At 46.1% G+C, this 16381-nt stretch overlaps 1 long non-coding RNA gene across 3 annotated transcripts in view; it reads right to left on the bottom strand.

Annotated features, from left to right (window-relative positions):
• The window catches only part of LOC120373535, a 30837-nt gene that overhangs the window by 8536 nt on the left and 5920 nt on the right, over positions 1–16381 (bottom strand). For all 3 annotated transcript variants that reach the window (XR_005585574.1, XR_005585573.1, XR_005585575.1), the window contains 2 exons: positions 11345–11465; positions 388–543 (listed from right to left, as the gene is read on the bottom strand). This is a non-coding gene — a long non-coding RNA (uncharacterized LOC120373535). The remainder of the gene's footprint in view (positions 1–387; positions 544–11344; positions 11466–16381) is intronic.

Below are 16381 nucleotides of genomic sequence, written 5' to 3' on the forward strand. Positions count from 1 at the left end.
TCTCATCCAGCTGCAGTGTCTCAGGAGGAGAGGGTCTCAATTCAAATACCCTCTCATTCATTCCCTTCTGCCAACAGCTGTGCTAGCCAGTGAAGCAGCATCCCAAAGTCTGTCTTTTTTTAACAGCTCACTGGCAGCAATGCAGGGAGGCTAGACATAGGTTTGACTACTTAACTGCTGAGGTTGGAAATTTACAACATACCCTTTAATGAATTTAGACAATAAGCTTATCTGCCACGCTGCACACAGCTTTCAACATAAGAGCTCCAGCTCTCCTATGGCAACTGGAAGGAGCAGCCTTTGATGACGATATACAAGCCTTGGGCTGTATCTAACTGAAGAAAGAAAAAAAGTATAATAATAAGACCAAGATGGCCAGATCCTTACCCTACATGGCACTTGCAGAAGCTGGGAGGGTTAGTCAAGAGGAGTCTGGATAATTTAAGGAAGCGTAGATTGTTTCACTCAACTGCTGCAGCCGTGTCTGCTGGATGGATTGTTCTCCAAAGCTAGCACCACACACGTTGCAGGGCATTCTCTGACCTGTTTAAAGGGCAAGAGAGCGGGGTTATTAGATCACAACCAGGGACACTTTTTAGGTAATGCCTTTCATTAAAGGAATCCAAACTACCCAAAGAAAGACAAGTACAATTACCACCTTTTACAGATGGGGAAGGTTAAGGACTAGAACTCAGGTCTCCTGCTTCCCAGGCCACTCAACTCTACCTGTTTTGTTTCCTCTGTGTGTCACTTTTAGCTAGAAGTGATGGTGAAGCTAAGTTTAGGGCCCTGCCTGCTTGTATTCGGAAGCCACCTTACACAGTGCATGATTTATATGCCACCAAAGAAAGACATAGTCTGGAGTGATGGACAGGGAGGGCTACTTACATCTGCAGTGTGAATTAGCATCTTATTCATCCTTCTGTCTGCAAGTGGAGGTGACAGGAGGATTAATTTTGGAACTTTCATAAACAGTATTGTACTGAAAAGCTCTCAAACTTCAGCAGTTAAGCTAAAAACAATACTGACTTTTGCACAGCTTCCATTTCGTCTGATCTTTCTGTTTGACCTCCTTTATTGTTCCTTGCATGTGTCTGTTCACTGCACTCTGTTCTTCAAGACTTGCGTTAGTGCTGGGAGGCTGAGACTGGAATCACATATCCAACAAGAGGGGGGAAGAGCTGAGCAGCATGAAAATCAGCAGCATAACAGCAAAGTGGCAGGGAGGTGGAAAGATCAAGGGAGGTAAAGAGCAGCAAAGAAAACCCTACTTTCCCTGCTGCAGAAAAATTCAGCTAGTGCTCACGGATGTTACAAATCTTGTTTAAACCAAAACCTTAGCTGCCTGACTTGTAAATGAACACCATGACACAGCCAGCAACTAGTGCATTCCCCTAGGTGCTTGTAAGGGCAGAGAGCCAGCTCAGAGAGGAATTGAAACTGAGTTCTGGCACAACAGCCTCAGCCACTGGGCTCCCCCCCCCAGGTGTTCAGTTTTTAGAGTTAAGTAGAATGTTTTCTTACTGCACCCTTGAAAAGAAAAGCCTGGTTCATGTCGTGTCTCTATCTCCAGAATGGCATATCCTAGACTTGTTCCAGCCCCCCAAGGAGTTCTGCCTTTGCTGCTGAAAAATGCCCCAGTGCCAACAAAAATCCAACAAGCAAATTTAAAATAAATGAGCCTCCTACCTTGGTCATCTAGTGTTGTTCTATAAGCAGAGAGATCAGTGCCCGTGGCCTGATCTGCCTCCTGGCAATGGTTTACCCTTCCCTTGTACAGTGATGTCTCCCCCAGGACATTCTGATCTCTTGGTGAGTCAGGACTGTAAGTCCAAACCCTTGCAAGGCTTCCAATTTATCGAGCAGATTAAAGTTAAAGAACTACTCTTGTCCTGCAGCAAGAGCATCATCCCAATCCCTGAATATATTCTGGTATAGTCTGCTTAAATTCTCAACACCGTGGCAGTTTGCCTATATTGCCCTTCACTCCTGAGCTCCAGTGATCACAGCACCTCATGATATGGGCTTTTCCCAAGGAGAGTGCCTTGCTAAATTCATAGCAGACCCCTACACTCTCACCCCCAATGCAGAGACCAGGGTTCGGCTCAGACAGAATCTTCATCAGGGCCTACAGAGCACATACCCTGCCTGTTCAGAAATATGCACACTGAATACACCACCACAAAACTGCAGGTTTTGCTATCTAACACTTCAGCCTCTAGGCTGGGGTAGTGGTCTCCTTAAATTGTGTATATCCAGAGTACTGACAGCAACAGCCATCATTCATGCTGGGGAAGAGATTTTGTAGGTACGTGAACAAGAACAAGTGCTCATCAGCATTCATAACACGTGTTATGGTGGAGGGAATCCAGCAATGCCCACACTGCCTCGTTTTGGGGGGGCCACTGTGAAAGCGCTGTAGCTTTTATAACTTAGAACATTAGCTGCTGCCGTAGGGAGCCTTTTCCATACACACAATACAACCCATAAGCAAAATTCCCCATTGCCATCAGCTATTAATCTGAGTAATAACTTTAGGCTGCGGCCTGTTGTATCCACATTTAGATTATAAAGATGCATCAGAGCAGAAGCTTATTTCACAGGAGCTTTTTCTAAACACTTGCAGTATAAGTCCTATTGCATGATATATAAGGGGATGTGAAATTCATTACTTCTTTATTCAACAAATTTCAGCACAGCTTGGGAGAAAGGATTTGTCCCTTTATTGGCTCATGCAGAGTCACCAACAGAGAGCACAGGAAAACAAGCATTTTTTGCTACCAGCAGCTCTGCACTGAGATGTCTGTGTCTGAAGAGATGAAGCCTGTTGCAGAGTATGGCTTGGACGTCTCTGTTAGAACTGTACTTCTTAGTATGCAAAGCCACTGTTCGCAAAAGCAATTGACAAAGGCCACAACAAAGGTGTTACTGCTGATTCCCCCTGTATAAATTCTAATGCGATTTTTCATAGTGAAACTGCTGAACCAGTTTCCTTCCCATAGGTGGGTGGTTTTTAAAATGTAATCGTCACACATGCCTGTAGAAATGTACATTCTTCACCAGAGATCTGTTTGTATTACATATATGAGACACTTTCAAAATGACATTTTCCTTTAAGAGATATGGGTTAATGGAACAACTGTATTCATTTATGCTCTGCATTTGACCAATGAATACAATTGTTACAACTGGGTGGAGAATGTTCTCTGGATTTTAAATAGCAAATTAAAACACACCCATGTGTTCCTGCTGCATTACACAGTTTTAAAATGCACAATGAGGAGCAAAAAAGGACTTGCCCACACATAAATTGCATCACTTTTTAACTATGCTAGTATGGTTAGAGTAGTACAATCTCCTCCCTCATCCCCTCCCCAGTGTGGATGCAGTGACCCTGATATAATTAAAGTGTTGCAACTTTGCTAGTGTAGATGCAGTCATACTAGTATAGCTTATTCCCATACAGGAAGGACACAAGCTATCCTGGTAGAAAAGTTATTTTGATACCATTTAACTGCATCCACACTGGGCGTTGGACAACAATTTCTGTTTAAATTAAAAAAAAAAAATCGTATCCCTAACCAACGACTGTACCAGCGTAAGCCCTGTATGTAGACCAGGCCCAAGACATTTCCAAGGAACATTTATCATAGCTATAGCACAGTGCTGTGACTAAAACCAAAACTTTAGATAAGATCCTAACTTCACATTAGTAAATGTATCGGCACATCTGTGCCGCTGTAAGCTTGTAAGCATAGACATGGCCTCAGCCCTCCAGCCAAGTCACACACAGTCTATATGTGAAATAAAAACTCCTTCCAGTTGAATGGGGGCCTAGCCCAGAACCCTTCAGTTGGCCTTTCTTTCTTGTAGCCCTCCCTGGGCTCAGGCCCTTAATTAGTCCAGCAGTCTTTAAAATGGCATTGGCCCTGGTATTGAACTATACTCCATGGCTCTCTTCTTAGAGGCAATGTCCTCGCCCTCTCTGGGCCCAGCTTTTCTGCTGGCAACTAAAAGAGTTCAGTTCCCCTTATGGGGTGCATCAAAGTCCAGGCCACTTTCCCAGTGGTTGGTGGGCAGACCCAGGCCCGCCCTGAATTCCAGATCCAAGCCCAAGGACCCTAAAGAAAGTAGCCATCTGCAGTGTCCTTTTAACTAAGCTGCCCCAACTGCTATGATTCCCTGGGCCACCTTTCTGTGGCCCCAGCATGTTCTTCACCCTTATCTCAGGACCTTGTCCTAGTTGAGTCCCTGCCACCAGCCCAGAGCTCCTTCTCACTCCTGCCAGTCTCTGCCAGCACTGTTCTGTCCTGTAGCTCCCTCAGCCAGTACACATTCCTCCAGCTCCAAGGAAAAAGGAACTGCGCTCACTCTGGCCCTGCAGATCTTCTTCTACTAGCCTGCTGGGCCCTGATAGGGGCTGCAGGGAACAGCCATTCTGATTGGCTGTGTTCCACACAGTCACTCTAGGCAGCTTGGAGGACCCTCTCCACTGCCCTTTGCTGGAGTGGGTTGTGGCAAGGCCAGGAGGCCTCTAGCCAGGGGACCTCAGGGCATGGTCCACCCCGCCACAATCCCACAGTCCTAGGCAGACTTCATTTCTTCCACTTTCACAAGTGAGGCTCCCAGCTGAGTCCCAGGCTATGCGGAGACCAGATTGAAAGAACTGAATAAAGAGACAGGGCATGTCTAGAGTGGGAAAATAGGTCACATGATCGCAACCAGACACACATTTTAAAACATGACTCACCCTAACAGGATTTTAGCTGGGACTTCGCACCTAGTGAAGTTAAAATGCATTAGCTAACACAACCGATTTTCCTAGTCTAGGCATGTCCCTCCACTAGGATAATCCTCATGCACTGAAGATACAGTTTAGTGCTGGAATCCATCATTGTCTAATATAAACCCCTTCCATGAGAGTTAGGCACAGATTACAATTCTTGTTATATTCTAATAGAAAGCTGCATTTCAAAAAACAGCTGTGGTTGCTAAGTGACAGCATTTGTACAAACCTCTCATATTCACTAACCCAAGCTCTTAAAACCAAGGAAATGAATAGCTACAACCTTCATAAAACTGAACATGGCCCACACATAATCAAACATGTTCTTATCAAGCACAAAGAAATGTGTATTTCATCATAACCCAAAGTCTTTAACCCAGGGTTATTCTTTAAGGTTGTTGGGCTGTGAAAGAAAAAAAACCCACAACCAACGCAGGTCCACAACTCCCACTGAAATCAGTGGCTGTAGGTTTGGGCTCCAAGGTCTCCACAGCAAAAACTGTTAATTTCATTTCATTTCATCCGATTTTCTTGCAAAAATAGCTGGTGCATAAATTTTCAAGACGAGCTGACAACATGGCAAGTTTAGTAGCTACGAGCCATTTCTGAGCGAGAGTGAGACAAAAATTAACATTTCAAATGAGGGGGTTTGCTTGTTTGTATTTAATTACTTGCAGCTCAGCATTCTTGGTGTCTAGGGTCAATCTGGCAATTTCCAGGCCAAGCCAGAGTGATATGGGGTTCTAAAATAGAGCTTTACAGTAGGTGGTGGTTGCAGTCTCACCCCGGGAGAGATTACCCACAGCTTTCTATACAGGCTATGTTTCACAAGGAAGATTCCTGCAATATTCATGACCTATGATAAATATTCCAATCATCTCCTGGGCTTACGGGAGCTTTGAGGGACTCGTGCTGGTTTCCTCCATTCATCCCAATTCCCTGAGAGCCTGTTAGAGGTCCAATATCCTCACAGTCAATGTTGATAAAGTGATAGAAAATCATCTTTGGTATTTTAGATGTAAGCCGAGGGATAATTGGGCTCGACAGGGTCTGATCCAGCTGGGAGTCTTTTCAGTGACTAACGGAAGTCAGATCTGACTCTTAGCAAACAACTTCTCTTCATTTGTTTCTTTCAAAATGCCATCAGTGAGCCTCCTAACCCAGGTCTGGGGTGTGTGAGGAAAAGAGGAAGAAATGACACAAGTGAATCCTTCTCACCAATGAGAGAATCAATCCCGCAGTGTTTTTCTTGCAGTCCAATACATATAATTTTACGCACACAAATCACGGGCACTTTATACAAATGTCGAACACCTTTGAAGCCTGGGCCCAGTTTGGCAGAGTAGCATTTTCTTGGGATAAATAACAAATCCCACCAAAGAGAAGGGCAATTAATTAATTCAATTTCTCTGTCTCAGGAAATCATCTTAGTATTAGACAGCATAGTTTAGTGGATAGTGCACTAACCTAGCACTCAGGAGACCTAATTCCTATTCCTAACTGTGCCACTGACCTGCAGGAGCAAGTCATTTCACCTCTCTGTGCCTGTTTCCTCTCACACCCTTTGTCTGTCTTGCCTATTTAGACTGTCAGCCTTTCAGGATAGGGATTGTCTCTTACCATGCACTTGTACAGTGAGAAAGGGGCCTTTAGGTGCTATCACGATACAATTAACAACAGGCAGACTGCTGCTGAGTTCTCAAAGGTAACACAGGCTGTGAAGGGCCTATATGCTTTAGTGAAACTTGCATTGGTATAGACATGGGAGACCTGTGTAGCAATGCAAATTCCCTAATGTAGATAGGTCCTAAGAAAAAAAGCAAGTGTGATTCTGATTGGGAGATGCCACCTTTCGGAGTTTAATGCCCATAAGGCTGAGATGTACAAATGAGAATTACTGGAGGGGATCAAAATCAGAGTACACTCAGAGCTCACTCACCCTGGGTATTATGTAACTTCACAACCTCACAGAAAAACCTTGCATGGCTGATGCAGTGGCCTTGTTGGAAGCAAAGATAAGGCAGCTGAATCTGTCCACATCCAATAATCAGCGGGACAGATAGGAAGTGACAAAGGAAAGGCACCACCTAGAAGTTAAGGGAAGTGAGAAACTTACAAATAGATATGCAGAAATATGCGGACACGCAAGCCTGCTGCACATGTACAGGGCCGGCTCCAGATCCCAGCGCGCCAAGCGCACGCTTGGGGCGGCGTCCTACGGGAGGGCGGCAGGCGGCTCTGGTGGACCTCCCGCAGGCATGCCTGCGGAGGGTCCGCTGGTCCCGTGGCTCCGGTGGAGCATCCGCAGGCACGTCTGCAGGAGGTCCACCGGAGCCGCAGGACCGGCGACCGGCAGAGCGCCCCCCGCAGCGTGCCGCCCTGCTTGGGGCGGCGCAAATCCTAGAGCCGCCCCTGCACATGTACACAGATCCATGAATACAATATCCACACAGGTACTGTATAGATACTGCAGCTAGGCATTCAAGCCAATATGAACATGTTCATCTCTCAACATGCATCTTTGTGAGTGGAATACACTGGCCTAGTGCATGTGGACAGGTTTCCTTCAAAGGGGTGATCCAGCCTCCTATCCTCACACCCCTAAAGACATTCTGTATGGAGCCAGGGTTCATTATATATGGCTACAAAGATATATGCACATGACCACAAACCCCATGTCAACATGGTAAAATCTTTTAATCTTCTTCCCATACCAGTAAAATGAGGTACTCTTCTATGTCCCATCCAAAGGCCGCACTCCTTGTACATCCCCTCTGCACCCCATCCATAAAGGCGGCATGCCTCGGTATGTTCCCCATGGCCAAAATCACTTCTCGCCACTCAAGAAGAAAATCAGAATGCCACTTACTGCATGGTGCATATCAAAGCTCTGTGTAACACGGGTATCTATGTTCCACAACACATGCTGGCTAATGCTTTGGGGAGGGTTGTACCTACAGGCATCTGTCTTGACCTCACAGCAGATACAAATGGAACCAGCTCAAAGATATGCCACATGTTCTGTCTGCCCGAGGAAATACCATATGCCAAAACGTGGCTGCCCTCCACTCATAACCTTGTGTAGCACAGGCAGGAGGGCCTCCTATTCTAATCATCACTACAGACCCTGCAGCATCACAAAAACAAAGTCTTGGATCCAATTGCTCTGATTCCCAACTTCACAGACACGGGACCAGCAGGAATTAGCCCTTTCTGCATTTCTAGATTGGGACTGTCTTCTCCTTTGTTTATTACTAGATCAAAGATGTGTCTCCATGGAAACATCTTAGCTCCTACAGTTTCAGTACTGTGACTTTAGATCCTGCTTATTGTTTTCAGCTCTGTTTTTAAACTGGCGCCTTGAGATTAGATATATCAGCATTCACTTCTCTGCGTAAATGATTTGATTAGTAAGAACTGATAATGTGAGCAGCATACACATGCATGGGTGTGTAATTAGCATGTGTGCGCATCCATGACAGACTGGAGCAGAGCCAAAATTCAAGTGTGCATGCGTGCCTATACAGATGTTTGTAAACTTGTGGGTCTCCCTTCTGATGGGCACAGGTGTACATAAGAGAATGGAAATGTGTGTGTGATCGTGAAGGCCCACGTGAGTTTTGAAGCTTGTGAGCTTTTGCATTTGGCTTTAGCTGGAAGGTTGTAATTGTTCTGTTGCATCTGCACCTCAGCATGCATCTAGCACCTCTCGACAGGATTACTGTACCTTAAAACCACTGGGAAACTTCAGGCTGCACAGATTTGCTGGTACCCACCTACTCACGGAAGCATGTTACATCTGTGCTCCCAGGGCTGTTTCCTTCTAGTGTAATTCAAAGTGGTGGTGGATGGATAAAGCCATAAATAGTTTGGATCTGGGATCTAGGCGACAGCCTCTCTTTCTTTGCTTTGTCCTCCACATCTCAGATCTAGCTGGGCATCTGACAGGTCCCAGATTTGTCCACTGAGGAGATGAGACAGTGGAGGTGCCTTCTGCGCGGTAGTTTGTCCCCACCCCAGTCCTGCAGGCCTTGGAAGAAGTGGGCTGTGAAGGGGGGAGTACTGGGGGGGAGAGGGGGGCTAGGGTGACCAGACAGCAAGTGTGAAAAATCGAGACACAGGTGGGGGGGTAATAGGAGCCTATATAAGAAAAAGACCCAAAAATCGGGACTGTCCCTATAAAATCAGGACATCTGGTCACCCTACAGGGGGGCTGATTGCAATGCTATTACTAAATGAGTCCAGAGATGGTAACAGACACAATAGACAGCAAAACAAAGAATACGGTGCGTTAAATCCTGAGCTGCAGGGAGAAGGGACGGCCATTGACATGCATGCCTGTGCATGTCTGTGAGGCTGTGTACGTGCTAAAGTTTGGGACGATATTAACCCTTCTTGCATCAGAAGCTGCATCCATGAATTCCGTACTGAGGCAGCCCAGGCGCAAGACAAGGCCAGTGACTTTCTCCTTTTCTTCCCCTTGAAGCCCCGGATATCATGACTTGCAGACCTGAGCCAGCCCAGGGAGATCAGCCCTGGGATTCAGCCAGACTCCAGATACTTTGGCTGAGCCATGCCTGAAACCAAAAGGAGATTTTTAATTTGGTTTAAATTTCTGAGATCTCCAAAAAATAACGGCACAGACTGAAGAAAATTCGATTCAGGGTCGAGACCCACATTTTAAAACGCATGTCATGAGACGAGCAAAACAGGTAGGAGGCATCAAGTGATTTAACTGGCTAATAAGAATGCCAAGCCATGCCTAATCAATCCAGTTCATTACGGAACTGGATAATGCTCCCAACACTGCTGAGAGTCGGGTCTTGCTCCCACTGAAGCCAGTGGGAGTCTTACTGTTGCCTTCAATGGGCATAGGAGCAGGCCCTTAATTACCAACACAAATACATTTTTATAATCACATTAAGAAATTCCAGAGTAAAAACTGCTGTGTCAAATCAGGCTGCCAACACAGCCTTATCCCAGTGCACAGGCAGAATACGCTAGACATGAATGAATGCCACAAAAGCTGTACCCTGCTGTGTCTTATGGCTTAATTATGGAACAGAAAGCACAAAATGAAGGGATCTGTTGGGTTAATCAATGTTCCGAGTACTCTGACTGTGATAACAACAGTTACAGTCGATGGGGGCCAGGCACATACATTTTAAAAGCACAATATTTTGTACTCACATGTGCTGTATTAATTCAATCTGGTTGTAACAATTGCACATGGGCATTATGCACAACACCACACCAAGGACATCACCACTGTCATTGAGCCAAATACAAACTAAGGTGTAAGTTGATCTTAAGGAAAAATAACAGCCTCACTTACATCAGGCCACAAGTGAGGTCAAAACAACAAAGACGTTAACTCAGACTGAAAGTGCAACAGGCCAAGGGTCTGATCCTCCACTCTTGCACCGTGTATGGTCATTTATATCTGCACTGAGTGCACAATGGATGTCAAATGCTACACCGTGCAAGTGATTGGAGGATTTTGGTTCAGTAGCATCCTAACCCCCCGCCCCTTTGCACAGGTGTAAATAACCACGTAAGCAGCAAAGCAGGGGAGAAATCAGGCACCAGGGATATCCTGCATATAATCAGTTCTCCAAACACCTGTGCAGGATAATAGCTAGAAGTCCTTATCTTTCTCAGTGTCTACAAACAGCTCTCCTCAACTCCTCCATTACTTCACCTCAAACCAATTCTTATTTCCCAGTCAGCTTTTCATCAGGTTCATTCTCAGTCACAAAACTCTCTTTTTAAACTGAAATTCTTCCATGAACGGTATTTTGTCTGACTAGACAATTTCCTGTAATAAACTTCTTGTGTTTCCACCTGAGTTGGAGAAAAACTCTCAAAAGAAGCTTAGAGCAGGGACATTGTTAGGCAGAACCCTTCCACCTGCACCATATACACACCAGTTAGTTGTACGATCTGAATTCCATGATCTCACTTAATCGGGACCTTACTGTTTTATCAAGGGATGCCATCAGCGAGACAGTCCCAGAGCTGAAATGTTACAGTATTGGTTACCAACTGATACTACATACTCTGAGTAACAAAATAATCTCAAACACGTTTCCTATAGTTAAATAACCTGTTCGACGAGAAACAGCTTCTTTAATGCAACCCTCTAGCCCTCTACAAAGTACAGGATTCCACTCAAAATTTCTCAGCACTAAAGATCAACTATCAAACAATAGTACTTCAAAGGAAACATCTATCCTGCCTGTCTCAAATTAACCATGTTCTACTTAATACCTCAACCAAAAATAAGGAGAGAGATGCTATTTCTGCTGTCTTCATAACAAACCTCTGCAGAATCCCTTCTATATGCAGAGAAACTTCTCAGAAAGTATATGAGGTGTCCAGTGATCACTCAGGCCCAGTCCATAAAGGTTTTGGTGCCTAACCCTAGATATAGGCACCTAAGTCCCATTTTTAGGCACCGCTACAATTCACAACCCCCCCATTTGGCTGCTGCCTAACCCAGTGGTGCCTAAACTCATGTTGAGATTAAGATTTTTGCTGTAAAAGTTCTCTAGGTACCTTTGTTTCTGCCTCCAGGCATGAGCAGTGCTGCCTCATTCTAGACGTCAGGACCCCTCTCCACCGCCAGAACTCCAGAGCGATCCACAGAGGGAGATAGGCAGAGGAACATCTATCTCGCCTGATGAGGAGAAGGAATGTGAATAGAGATCAACCACCTCTCAGGTGAGAGCGCTAACCCTGAGGCTATGGGGTAGTCTGATATGAGTCCTCCTCCATCTCTCCTGCTGAAGTTGTTCCACTTGAATTCAATATTAATTGGACCAGACTGAGTGAGAATTGCCCTCCAGTCCAGTGGCTAGGTCCCGCACCTCAGAGGTGGCGAACACCTGATCAAATCCCATCTCCTTATCAGGCAGAGGTGGGACTTGAACTGAGGGTCTCTCATCCCAAGAGTGTACCCTAACCCCTGGGCTAACGGTCTTAAGGGAGGTCATCCTCCTCCTGCCAGCCTCCTCTCCCCCACTCGGCTGCCTTGTGTGGAGTTAGGTGCCTGCCTAACCTCCTCTCACAAGTCCTTTGGTGCACCTAAGCTGCCTGACTCCAGGAGAGGGTTCCCAGCTGTGGATTGTAGCCAGAGACAGGCACCTCCCAGCAGCCTGGATTTAAGCACCAAAGTCTGAGGGATGGGCAAGGCTTAGGACACTCCCCTCATCAGCATCTCCCATTGACTGGCTTAGCAGCTCCCCACCTACCATTCTGGCTTTTGGGGATCCCACTCTATCTCCCCTCCGACCCCCATGCATTGTACAGGGAGTCTAGGTGCCTAACTCAGGCTTTGTGGATCCCATTGTTGTTCCAGGGATTTTCTAGGGATCTAAAAGTTAGTGGTGCAATGTCCAGGTCCCTTTGTGGATCCAGGCCTATGTACTTGCAAGAGCTCAGCTCTGTGTCCAAGACCAAGTGCTGTGCATAACAACAAACTTCACAGCACCCCACCCAGACTCTCTGTCTGGGATGCTTAGCCCTTAAAAGGCACAGTCCCCAGTACCACAGGAGACACATAACAGTGCCCAAGCTGTAAGATTCCATTTTCCCCACGTACAAATCCTAAACATTACCCATGCCCCCTCTCCCACCCCCAAAACTGAGTGTCTTATTAAGGGATTGGTACTAGGATACAGATCACCTCAAGGAGAGCGATCAGACGCAAAGTATCCACCTCTTAAAACACATCATCTTGTGAGGAGCTTGGATACTATGCTGATGCCATGGTATAAGAACCTGGATCACTATTGGGCGAGGTTCTGAATGGCACCTCTCCGGAGGTACAGCCCAGGGTGGAGCAGAGAAAGCAAAGATGGCTTGAAGCCTCCTTTGGGCCTCTGGAATTCTGAGCCTGGCTAGAGGCATATTTGTTCCCCAGCATAAACCAGAGCAGCCCCAGAGGCTGCTCCAATTTACAGTAGCTTCCCACAGCTGCTTATAGGCCATTCCACCAACCCAGCAGGGGAAAAGTGATCTCTAGCCACATACCCTCTTGCCCTATATTGCAGGCTGCACAGGGGACCAGGACAGGCTATACACACACACACACACACACACACCAGTAGGTGATAATCAAAGAAAACTGCACTTGATACATTTGCAAGAGACAGTCCCACGCATCAGCAATCCTCAAAGAGGCACTGGGCTTTGTTGACCTGTGGTGCATACTAGCTCCGGGACACCTGCATTTTCAATCTAATTCGCTAATTGGCAGAAGGGAAAAAGCCATTTATCTACAGGTGCGAGATTAGCCAAGGCTTACAAATTGAACTGCCTTTTGGATTGCATAAATCCTGGCCCCTCTCTGGCAGTGCAGAGTCGCAGACATGCACGTCCACACCACAGCCCACACGGGTTCTTTACACTTGCCATGTCCATTACAGAAATTAAAACCAGAAGATTAAATGTCCCCTAAGAACAAACATACTGGATCAGAACATTGGTCCATCTAGCCCAGTATGCTGCCTGCTAACGCCTCAGAAGGAATGAAGAAAACAGGGCAATTTAAAGTGATCCCTCCCGCCGTCCAGTCCCAGTTGGAAGTTGAGAGGCACCTGGAGCATGGGGTTGTGTCCCTGACCATCTCAGCTAATAGCCATTGATGGACCTATTCTCCATGCATTTATCTAACTTTTTTGAACCGAGTTATATTTTTGGCCTTCACAACATCCCCAACAAGTCCCACAAGCTGATTGTGCGTTGTGTGAAGCAGTACTTCCTTTTGTTTGTTTAAACCTCTTGCCTATTAATTTCATCAGATGACGCTTAGTTCTTGTGCTATGTGATGGGATAAATAACAGGTCCCTATTCACTTTCTCCACATCATTCATCATTTTACAGACCTCTATCATATCCCCCTTAGTCATCTCTTTTCTAGGCTGACCAGTCCCAGTGGTTTTAATCTCCCCTCACATGGAAGCTGTACCATGCCCCTAATCATTTTTATTGCCCTTCTCTGTCCTTTTTCCAATTCTAATACATCTTTCTTGAAATGGAACCACCAGAACTGCACACAATATTCAAGATGTGGGCATACCATGGATTTACATAGCAACATTATGATTTTTCTGTTTTATTATCTATCCCTTTCCTAATGGTTCCTAACATTGTTAGCTTTTCTGACTGCTACTGCACATCGAGTGGATGTTTTCAGAGAACTATCCACAATGACTCCAAGATCTCTTTCTTGAGCAGAAACCTGGATCAGGGCCCCACTGTGCTAGACATTAACACACATAGCAAGCTCTTATTGTTCAAACAGACAAGAAGAGGGGAAACAAAAGCACAGAGAAGAAGAGATTTCCCCAGGGTCACACAGCAGGTGAGTGGGAGAACTCAGAAGGTCTCCTGACTCTCATGTCAGTGCCCCATCCACTAGGTCATGCCACCTCTACCAATGAGGGTCAGTTGAGAGGTACCCTTCCAAGCAGAGTTTGTCATCTTTTAATGTTTTTCAAGGTTGTTTAACTGCTGGTGCTTACAGTGACTCCAACAGAAGGGTAGTCCTCCAGACATCCAACATAACACTTTAGAACTTCATGCCAAGGGAATTTCTCCTCAGAAACAAGTGATCTCAAGGACTTTAATACAAAGTCTAAGGATCCTCCACCTGATGTTTTCTATTGACCTGGAGCAAATGTACATTTAATCTACCTTTCCTAAGTCCATGTGCTGGTCCTAGTCTTTGTGGTGTTTGTCTGTGCCAGGGGGAAAAGATTGTATCTGTTGGGTGGCCAGATCTTCAACTGCTGTAAGAATCATGTACCACGTCAGTCATCTCCCGGACTCAGACTCTCAAGATTTCTGGTGGTGGCTTTAATTTGTTCCTGGATTCAGGCTCCCTACACATTGGTCTAACAGGAAACACTCACACAGCTGTCTACAGCAGCTGACACACTGGCATCTCCCTTCCACCTTGTAGTGATCACCACTACGATTTTGCAGTGAGCTCAAGCATCTCTGGGCACAATGTCAGTGACTGGTTTAATAAGGGTCAAGTACACTTCAAATCCAAGGAGAGGAAAGAGTGGATTAGGTGCACAGACTGCCCAGTCACTGTCTGACAATATCCACTCTGAAAGGAAATAGCTGCTGTTCCGGCTAATCACTGCCCTGCAGTTAATTAGGTGCCTCTGATCAGCCAAGCTTTCTGCTGACTCAGGTACCACTGCCAAGAATTAAATTGAGTTTGAGTTTTTATTTTCTATTAAATCAAAGGAGGGCAAGTCACGGACAAATTCTCCTGGATGAAATTCACCACGGAGTATGAGCTGACCAGCAACTGAGGAGCTGTAGCTTTAGAATGGCACCTAATCTCTTGAGGTTTGTAATAATGCTGCTTCCATCTTAGAAAGAAATCATGGGGTACATTTACACTGCATTTCAAAACCTGCTGCAGTGAGTCTCAGGCCGGGGGCTCATGCGACAGCACTAAAAATAGCTGTTTGTAGACATTCAGGATCAGGCTGGAGCTCAGAATCTGAAGCCTGAGGAGGAGGGCGGGTTTCGAAGGCCGAGCTCCAGCTCAGGTCGCAACATCTACATGGCTGTAGCCTGAGCCCTGCTGAGTCTGCAGACCTGAGCTCTGAGACTCGCTGCTGCTGCAGGTTTTAAAACACAGTGTAGCTGTACCCACGCTGAAGGTCTTGAAGGAAAACAGAATGGCACAACTGGCAAATTTACCAGCATCCTCGTCCCCAGAAAACGTCCATTGCACAGTCAGCTCCGGAGGAAAAACAAACACATTGAGCCTAATCCTCGGAGGGCCATAAGTCAACGTATCTTGTCGGAGATCAACAGAGTGTTGCTAATTGGGGCAGAGATTCAGCTGCTGTTAGAGTCCATATCTCCCGTTGCCTCTCGTATCTCTCTCTCTCTCTCTCACATAGTGTGAAAACAGGCCATGGAATGAGCCTTCTCTTCACTGCCACTTCTCCCTTCCGCTAGCTCTAGCATTCAGAGCCTCACCCCCTTTGTCGCTATAGCCAGGATCAAGAGCCTGCCAAAGCCACCTCTTGATTTATTTCCTTGCTCTCTCGTGTCCTGCCTACAGCTGAGGGTTTTACAAGTGTGGCAGGGACTGGAGGAGCTGGTTTAATTACCTGGGTCCACTGCAGTTTAACACTTTGCTGCCCTCACCCAGTTTGCACCCCAGGGCAGGCAGCATTAAGAGGACTGCGCCATGTAGGACTACAGAGGGTAGTAGTTCTGCCTGTTGCCTTAGCCAGGCCATGCCTTAGGCTTTGTAATGCCATGGTTTGGCTGCTCTGATGGAGACAGAGCATTGTATGTGGCATCCTGTCCTTTTCTGGAACCACACTGCTTACACCAAGATTGAACACTGCCTACCAAGCTCCTGCATTGCCTGCAGGTGTCATTTTGAACTGACAGCATTTGGCCCACAAGCTACACTTAGACAACAAATTCTGTGGTGCAGCTTCTCCTGACAACCCTGCCTGCTACTTCTACCCACCTTAGACAGAAAGACAAGGCCCCTATCAGATGCTTTTCCTTCCCTTCCCTGCTTATTAGCTTGCTAAGATCCAAATG

Source organism: Mauremys reevesii, linkage group 10, assembly GCF_016161935.1.
Source record: "Mauremys reevesii isolate NIE-2019 linkage group 10, ASM1616193v1, whole genome shotgun sequence".
NCBI classification, from domain to species: domain Eukaryota; kingdom Metazoa; phylum Chordata; order Testudines; family Geoemydidae; genus Mauremys; species Mauremys reevesii.